This window comes from Austrofundulus limnaeus, unplaced genomic scaffold, assembly GCF_001266775.1.
Source record: "Austrofundulus limnaeus strain Quisiro unplaced genomic scaffold, Austrofundulus_limnaeus-1.0 Scaffold6, whole genome shotgun sequence".
Lineage (NCBI taxonomy): Eukaryota > Metazoa > Chordata > Actinopteri > Cyprinodontiformes > Rivulidae > Austrofundulus > Austrofundulus limnaeus.
Window position 1 is genome coordinate 2,684,384 of NW_013952408.1, and position 8,669 is coordinate 2,693,052.

The 8,669-nt window shown below is 37.8% G+C and overlaps 1 protein-coding gene across 1 annotated transcript in view; it reads right to left on the minus strand.

Moving 5' to 3' along the window:
* Nucleotides 1-8,669, minus strand: part of dspa (desmoplakin a) — a gene marked incomplete at both ends in the record, with an annotated part of 44,149 nt that overhangs the window by 1,639 nt on the left and 33,841 nt on the right.

Genomic DNA, 8,669 nt, shown 5'->3' on the forward strand with positions numbered 1-8,669 from the left:
GCCTGGAGCAACCTGATGGCTGTTTCTTTGTCTACATGACCATGTTTGCAGGCCTGTCCCACAGACAACACTTTGCCTGTGTACCGATCTTTGAAACCTGTGCTAGCTGCTTCAGCTGTCAACAAGACATCTCTGTCTTCTGTGTCCACAATCCCTCTGGAACAAGCTGTATCTACAGGCATCCTGTCATTGAAAACAGGGTCCATTATGTAGCCTGTTGCAGCTTGAGCTTCCAGGAGCTTAATTGCACTCTCTGGGCTGAGGAGATTTTTGTGTTTGGCTTCAGKGAATGGCATTTTCCCTTGGGAMCCTGTTGTCATTCCAGCAATAACACCAGTACCCTTCAGACWAARYTGGATGCCCACTGCTACCTCATCCACAGTYCTTTTTCCTTTTAAGAGCTCRTCAAGGGTAGTTTTACTGATTATACCACAATCACAAAGCTGGTGAGCCGTGACTTTGCGGYGCACCCCATCAAATACAARCTTTGATGGATCARYTGTTGAGACCTTCTCATCTGYCTGGGTCTGYCTGCACAAGGTACTGGGTCTCTGCTTTAATTTCTGTATTTCTTTYTCTAGGGAAYCTCTCTTCAGATTCAATTCAGAAACCTCCCGTTCTGAGCTTAACAGAYGRCTCCTGTATCTCTCATCAACACTTTTCAGCTCCCTCGTTAACCTCTCAATCTCATTCTTCAACGATWTTCTGTCTTGATCAGCCTTGTCTCTATCTGATTCACACTGTSTAAACTGAGTTTCTTTAATCTCATAAAGACTCTTCATAGAGTTGAACTCATTAGCCATTGCATTTTTTTCATCCTGTAGTCTCTGTTTGTCGCAAACCTCGGTCTCTAGAGTGGTTTTGACATGAGACAGCTCCTCTTCCAGTCGCTGTAGTTGGTTCTTGTCCTGCTCCATCAGTTTGAATTTGGCTTGCAAACCATCYCTCTGCAGCAGCAGCTCTTTGTACTGGCTTTGGGACTCATGTACCATCAYTGAAATCTGTGCAGAAAWAAAAWAACAGCCCAATGTTTATCTGTGATTTGTASTCTAATGTGAGTGAGGGTCAGACATGAAATGCATACATTTTAAAGAAGAATACACATGTAAAAAAATAACATGCAAGCAGGAATATAATTAATCTTTTACATGGGTACATGACCCTTTGAAGAGTAGAAAAATCTTGCTTCTGGAGTTTTTTAAATCTTGTTTTTAAGCTTTTCTCTCCATTGTTCAGGCCACCAATAAGAACCTGGAGCTCTGTTGTCATCTTAGTCCTATTCTGACATTGGACATGCAAGGCTGAGTGTCTATCATTCGTATATTTGTTCATTTTCATTTCATATCATTCTTGTCTTACTGCTTTCAGCTATGTATCAGTCTTCAGTTTTTTAAACTTTGTAATGTATTTGCAAAGCTGGCAACTATTCTCCTCAATGGTTTTATACATGTTTSTTTTATGTCTTTATGATCCTYAAAGCTCTTGTYCAGTGCCTCCTGGAGAGCCCTGATTTCCTGCTCATACTTTCTGCCAGAGTTTGAGGCCTCTATCTGAATAGATTTCAGTGACGTAGTAGTGAGGTCATTCTCTCCAACTCAAAACACATCTCAGTTCCAGACTTAGGTGTCTTGTGAATGATTTTCAGCTGCACCTCCAGCTCATYGAGAATCTTTATCTCCTGGGTCACTGAGGCCCTCTGCTGGCTAACTTCATGTTCTGCTTTATTTTCTGTTCTTTAATAAGAGTAATTGACTGCCTCAGTTTCCTGAATTCCTCCTCTAATTCACTTTTCCTATGTCTTGCAGCCTCAGATCTGGATGCACTGTGTTCTTACCTTTGAGATATCTGACTCGGCATTTCTTCGGCGGGTTGCCTCCTCTTCTAGCTGCAGCTTCAACCTCTCAACTTCCCGTTCCCTGTCYTTCACRGCCTTCTCTAAGTCAATCTTCACCCATTTAACCTCTTCTAGTTCTTTCTGTCTGYGGCGAACAGCTGCCTCATACTCTTCTTGCTGGCTATTATAGCGCTCTTCCGCAAGYCTTCTTTTCCTCTGTTCCTCATCCAGCTGGTACTTGAYGCGGGTCAGCTGGTCATTGACATCTTGAATCTGGYTCTGTGTGGTTCCCAGGTTCTCCTTGGCAGCACTAACTTGCAWTGCAGTGCTTCTCTTCACCTCCTCYAAAGTAATGAGTTCGTCTTTTGACTGACTAAGCTCTAACTTGTAGCGGGCCAAAKCATCTTCCAGAGATTTATTTTTCTGATTTCGATCTTGGAGGTCATCCTTTAGGCGCCTTAATTCTTCTTCYAACATCTCAATCCTGGTGTTTYTTAACTGAAAATACATCAGCAATAAAAAATAGATCAGTCATCTCTTTATTTATTGTTGGATGAAGTTATTTTTTCATGCAACATGCTTCTTTCATCAACATTATTTCTATATAAAACTATTATAATTTGTTTTTGCAAACAAACCCAATGCCAACCTTTAGTTCCTCCATGTTCTTCAGCAGCTCCCCCAGGAACTTGTAGTAATCACTAGAGCGAGTAAGTAGCTCTATATAATGAGCCTGGACATCAGCAGCCTGATGGAAGTTAAAAAAAATCAATAAATATTGTTGACGATTAGTCAAGTGTTTACATTCCTAACTTTAAGAGACACTTATGATGAAGGGACTGACTATGTTATATTACAAATGCAGCAAAACTAAATTAAGTGCCTATTAAATTCAACAAATAAATCATAAGTCATAAACTAAAAGAAAGATTGTAACTAATACCTCTTGTCTGACCACAGTAGCGGGGGACTGCAGCACAGTTTTCTTGATGGGAACATTAAGCAGAGTTTCCAGTCCTGAACTGTAGGAAGCAAGCTGCAGCTCATAGTCCTGAAAACATCCAACACAATATTATTTGTGCTGTAAYTGACTGTGACATCTTGACAAAATAGTTGAATTAAAAAAGTGTCCCAACCTTTATAAAGGCAGCACAGGTGTCTGCATTTTTCTGCACAACCTCTACTTTCTCCTTCTTGCCTTTAATTTCATTGCAAAGAGCCTGTTGAACAAGAAATGCACATTACTGTAATGACTGTCCTTATGGATTGTGATTCAGTGGCTATTTSTAGCTTCTCTGCAACAACACTTTATTTTTATTTTTTTCAAAAAATAAAAATAAAAAGAGTAATTGGCATTCTGTAGTACTCTGCTTATTCAATGTACTTAAATTCATGCAATCTAAAAGGAAAACTCCACCACTGACATTTTCGGACTGATTTGTCACCTCCATCCAAAAATTGGATTTTATGCAAAACCTTGTATTTGTGTGTCATATTATTTTTCTTTGTAAAACAACATTTAACATTTGTCACTGATCATAGACAGTTTTTGTTAATATAGAAAGATGTGCCTTTTGTTGGCTGAGGTGATCCATCAGCATCTGAATATCATTGATTTTAACCATCTGAAGGGAGTCCTGGCGTTTCCTGGCATTGTCTATCCAGTGCTCCACGGAAGTTCTGTTCTGTTGATACTGCGTTAAATGATTCTTCTGTTTGTCCAAGTCCCACATTCTGAGGTGGAAAGAGGAAGAGGTGGAAGGATGCATTAGTGTTTCTTACYAGCAATGACAATACGTCTCTGTTTACTRAGCAGCCTGCTGTACCTGCTATCAATCTGTGTTTGGATGYGACGCCAGCGATCACCCATCTGGTTCACCAGTTCGGAATACTTGGACAAATCAAAATCACACTTGTGGAAGGGCTCAGAAATCTGACTGTTCCAGTGCTGAGCTTTAGCCAGCTCAGAGTCCAAAGATGTCAGCAGGTCACGTCTTTGCTCCAGTTCATTCTTCATGTGCTTTAAGATAAAATCAAACAATATGGTTGTTTAATTTACATCCAACCCTCCACATAACTTCTTTTTAAAATCAAAATAGCCTATAATGAAAGTGTACGGTATCAGCTTTGGCTTGCACAAAAACATTTATAATATTAGAGAAAGTGATCAAACACAACCTTTTTATTTTTCGGTTAGTTTTATATTGCAACAGAGTACACCACTGAAACATTAAATCCTGCAACAATAATATCCTTTAAACAGCAGAACACACAGTAAATATTATTCATATAAAAAACACAAATACGTCTGTAGAACTTCAATAGACAGTTTAACATTATTGATAGACTGGAGGTTGCTACTGAGGCCGAGATTATTAAAATGAGCATTTTCCAAATAATTTAAGTGGTTTGTACATTTTTAACTGAAAATACAGTAGAATGAATAACATTTTAACTTAAAATTAGGGATGCACCAACATGAAAATTTTCAGCCGATATCGATATCCGATATAATTATTGCTGTTATGGCTGATAACCGATATTTACTAATATTACACAAATGCACAAATTATATTATACATATACGCACAAACAGACTTGGGTCTTTTTTTGAAACTGTAAATAAACGACCAGACCTCTGACATGGCTCCCGACTTCAGTTATTCCTGGATACACAGCATCACTATCCTTCATCCTGGTCAAACAGATGCAGCTCAACCAACCATTTCCCCTCCCAAAACAAAACACAAAGCTAAAAAATAGGAAATCAATATCAGACGTTAATATCGTCCCAGTTTTAAGTTTCGGACGGATACCGATATTCTAAAAAATTACCAATATCGGCCAATACCAAAATTAATGCCGATATATCGTGCATCCCTACTTAAAATACAAAATCGGTAACACTTTATAATAACTACAACTTATTTAGCTGTAATTAATCATTAATAAAGGGTTACTTAACCTTGAAAACAACATTAATTTAGGATGATTTAGACTTAATAAGCTATGAATTAACACATTTATTAATGTTTTACCCATAAAGGCTAATTACTCCTAAAAACAACATACTTGTTGTTTACTCATGCTTAATAACTCATGAGTTAACTATTCTATATACTGTGTATATATATGCAAATGCTCATGTAAACATACTTTCACACCATGTGTTAGACATGTATTATTGGTTAGAGAATGATTGAATTGACTATCTACTAACCCTGCAGCGCATCAGTAATTAAAGCAGGTGTTAGTAGTTGGTAAGTCTTTTTGTGAACCCTTCTAAAGTGAAGACTATTTATGTTTATTTAAGTATTAGTCACCAGTTAGTTACCAGCTTGTACTTTTCTGTCCTCTGATGTAGAAAGACTGCATTTCCACTTACAATCTTTACATACAGTGTATATTCATCCAATCACTAGATAAGGGGTTATAGTGCAGATAGTTTTCATTCATGGTTCTGACTTTATGTTTAAATTATATTAAGATTAAACATGATAATACAAGTAACTACATGATATGTTTAGATTCAATTTAAGCACACATGTGGATTTGCAAACTTTATGTCATGAATCAATCATTACACTTTATAAGACCCAAAATACTCTTTTTTTATAGATTTACAAAATTTCTCATGAAGCTTTGCTGCCTGAGCATACGTTTAACTTCCTGGTTTGAGCAAAGCCTCATGGGAAATTTCATAAATTGATAAAATATGAGTTTTGCTGGCCTTATAAAGTGTGCAAATCTATATGTGGGTTTAAATCTAATCTAAATGTCACTTTTTGCTTGTATTTCACATTTCATACTTAATCTTAATATATCAAAGACAAAGTCAGAACCATGAGTGAAAACTATCTGCACTATAACTCCCTACAGAGTGATTGGATGAATAGATGTAATAACAGAAAAGCACAAGCTGGTAACTAACTGGTGGCTGTGATTTACAAATACTTAAATAAACATAAATACCAGTAGTCTTCATTTTAGAAGGGTTCACAAAAAGACTTAACTACTAACACCTCCTAAATTACTGATGCACTGCAGGGTTAGTAGATAGTCAATTCAATCATTCTCTAACCAATAATACATGTCTAACACATGGTGTGAAAGTATGTTTACATGAGCATTTGCATATATGTACACAGTATATAGAATAGTTAACTCATGAGTTATTAAGCATGAGTAAACAACGAGTATGTTGTTTTTAGAAGTAATTAGCCTTTATGGGTAAAACATTAATATGTGTTCCAATTCATAGCTTATTAAGTCCGAATCATCCTTAATTAATGATATTTTCAAAGTTAAGTAACCCTTTATTAATGATTAATTACAGCTAAATAAGGTGTAGTTATTATAAAGTGTTACCGAAAAATCCATACCACTCATCTATACTTAGATTATCTGAATCATATATGCGTGAAAAATAAAAAAGAGACAGAAAATAGTAAAGTTCAAGTACACTAGAAATAATTCTTSTCAAACATAATTGTATGCAGAAGGCAAAACTTAAAATCTAATCTAACCAGAAAAGACACATACACTGAAATATATATTTATAAAAAAAATAAAATAAAAAAACAAGACTAAAGAGTGACTGAAACCTTCAGTGCGCTCCGATGGTTTTCCAGTACTATGGGGTCCAGGGAGCTGGTGTCCTTCTCAGTAAGACGAGCCTCGTGGACTTTAATGATGTCTTCTGTCTGGACAAGATTCTGAAGCAAGGCCTTCAGAGCAGACAGTCTGTTGTAGACACACAGTCATCAGATTAGAAAGACAAGCAAAGAGAATAACCTGATTTTAGTTTTAGTTTCTTGAATTGATAATTATTTATTATGTGGCCTAAAAAGCTGGACCTTTGAWTGTAGGCTGTGTAGAGACTCTGTAGGCCTCCCAGTTTCTGACTGATGATTTCCAGTTCAGAGCGCAGGAACTTGGCCTGCTCTGAGTCTGCAGGCTCCCCATTTAGCTGCTTTATAATCATCTCTCTCAGCCTCAGGTAATCGCCCTGAATTGACTCCAGATCTTGATGCACACCCTGGAAATAAACATATATRTTGAAGTATATTATATATTGATGTTATGAATTTTATGCATTTTGAAAATATGTTTTTTTTATTGTCAGCTCTACAAATCTTAGGTTTCACACCTGCAGCTTCTGAATGTGCTCGTTGCACTGGTGCACACAGTTATCCCCCAGAGGAATGTGGAGATGACTGGTGAGGCCTGTTTCAGCAAATTCCAGCTGACGTTGAAAGTTTTGCAGGTGGCTGAGCAGCGTGAGGCTGATGGTGGATTTGGTTGAGGTGCTTGAAGATGCTGAAGTGGAGATGGTTAAGGTGGAAGTGGATTGAGAGTGTGACCTCTCTTTGGTCTGTGGGTTCTGAGTGACCTCAATATCTGTCTTTGAAGTTTCATTCTTCACCTCTTCTTTTGCTTGAACTGCTTCTTTGACTGGTGGAGGATTGAAGAAATGTAAATTAACTGTTGAAAACAATTTTATTTTATAATTTTATTTTACTGGAAAAAACAAAAGCACTAAACAATATTATGGAAGACACATCTGTGTGTTTGTGTAAGTTCCGTTTTAAACTCCTTGTGTACTGCTGAGAGTTACTGTAATCATTTTATTACAAGGACATATGACAAAAACAAGACAAAACCAGTTCATACTCACTGTAAGTGGGCAGCTGGATAATCAGTGTATCATAGTGCTGTTGGGCTTTGTCAATTTGACCCTGGATGTTTTTCTTGTCCTCTTCTCCAAACAGAGCAGAGCCTTGACTGGTACGCTGGAACTCCTGGTAGTGAATCTCCAGKTTTTTGATGACTCTGYGATACTCGTCAGGAGGCATCTTAGAAAGCTGCCAGCAGCAGACAGTGCTCCAGATGAACAACAGATACAGCAACTTCTACGACTGGATATTYGGGGTATCCTACCTTACTGATGGTGAGGGACTTGATGTTAGTGAGTTCTTTGAGGCAGCACTGCCAGGAGATCAGAGTTTTGATGTTGATGTTTAGCTGATTCTGAATTCCCAGAATAGATTCAAAATACTGCTGAATCCTGAAAACCAGACATAMAATCATTAACTGCTTGGGAAAAGCATCAAGTTTAGCAGTCATGCAGAAATGGCAAGACACAACTTTCAAATGATTTTTACTTGTTGGCAAGTTCGATGCTGAGTGGGTTTGGAGGTGGGATGAGCAGGCACACGGAGGGAATCGACATGTCCAGACCTCCAGGTCCCGTCACAAGCCACTTGCTGCGCTGTGAGTTGTCCTTCAGAATGCCCTCGTTCCCTTTCAATATTCCCTTCTGTAATGCAAAATGTGCCACTGAGTTTCACTGGTCATACTTCCCTTCATACTCAGCGTTATATATAAGTGTAATTGAGAATTAAAATAAATCACAAGTCCCACCTGGTCCTGTTTGAAGTCACATAAAGCCTGAACCACGATGGGGCCGCTGGTCTTCTCTTCAGGGTTACGAGGTTTCAGCCTGACAATGGACTTGGACTTGCTGACCAGACTCTGAACCTGTCTCTTGGTTTCTTTGTTCTGTTCCTTTTCTGTCTGTTAAAATGAGATGTAAAAAAAGTAATAAAACTTGGAGTAAACCTCTTAAAAGTGTAGTTTTTAAATATAAAGTTGCCCTAATTAGATCATGCTTATCTTGTGTGTTTTTACACCTGTGGGATTTAAAAAAAACCTCTGGTATGTGTTGCACTTAATGGTAACAGAGTAGAATTATACCTCCAGGTTTTTCAGGAGTTCAGCGAGGWTTTCCCTCGGGGTGTTTTTGTCGCAGACAAATTTGTTTCGGATTGTCTCG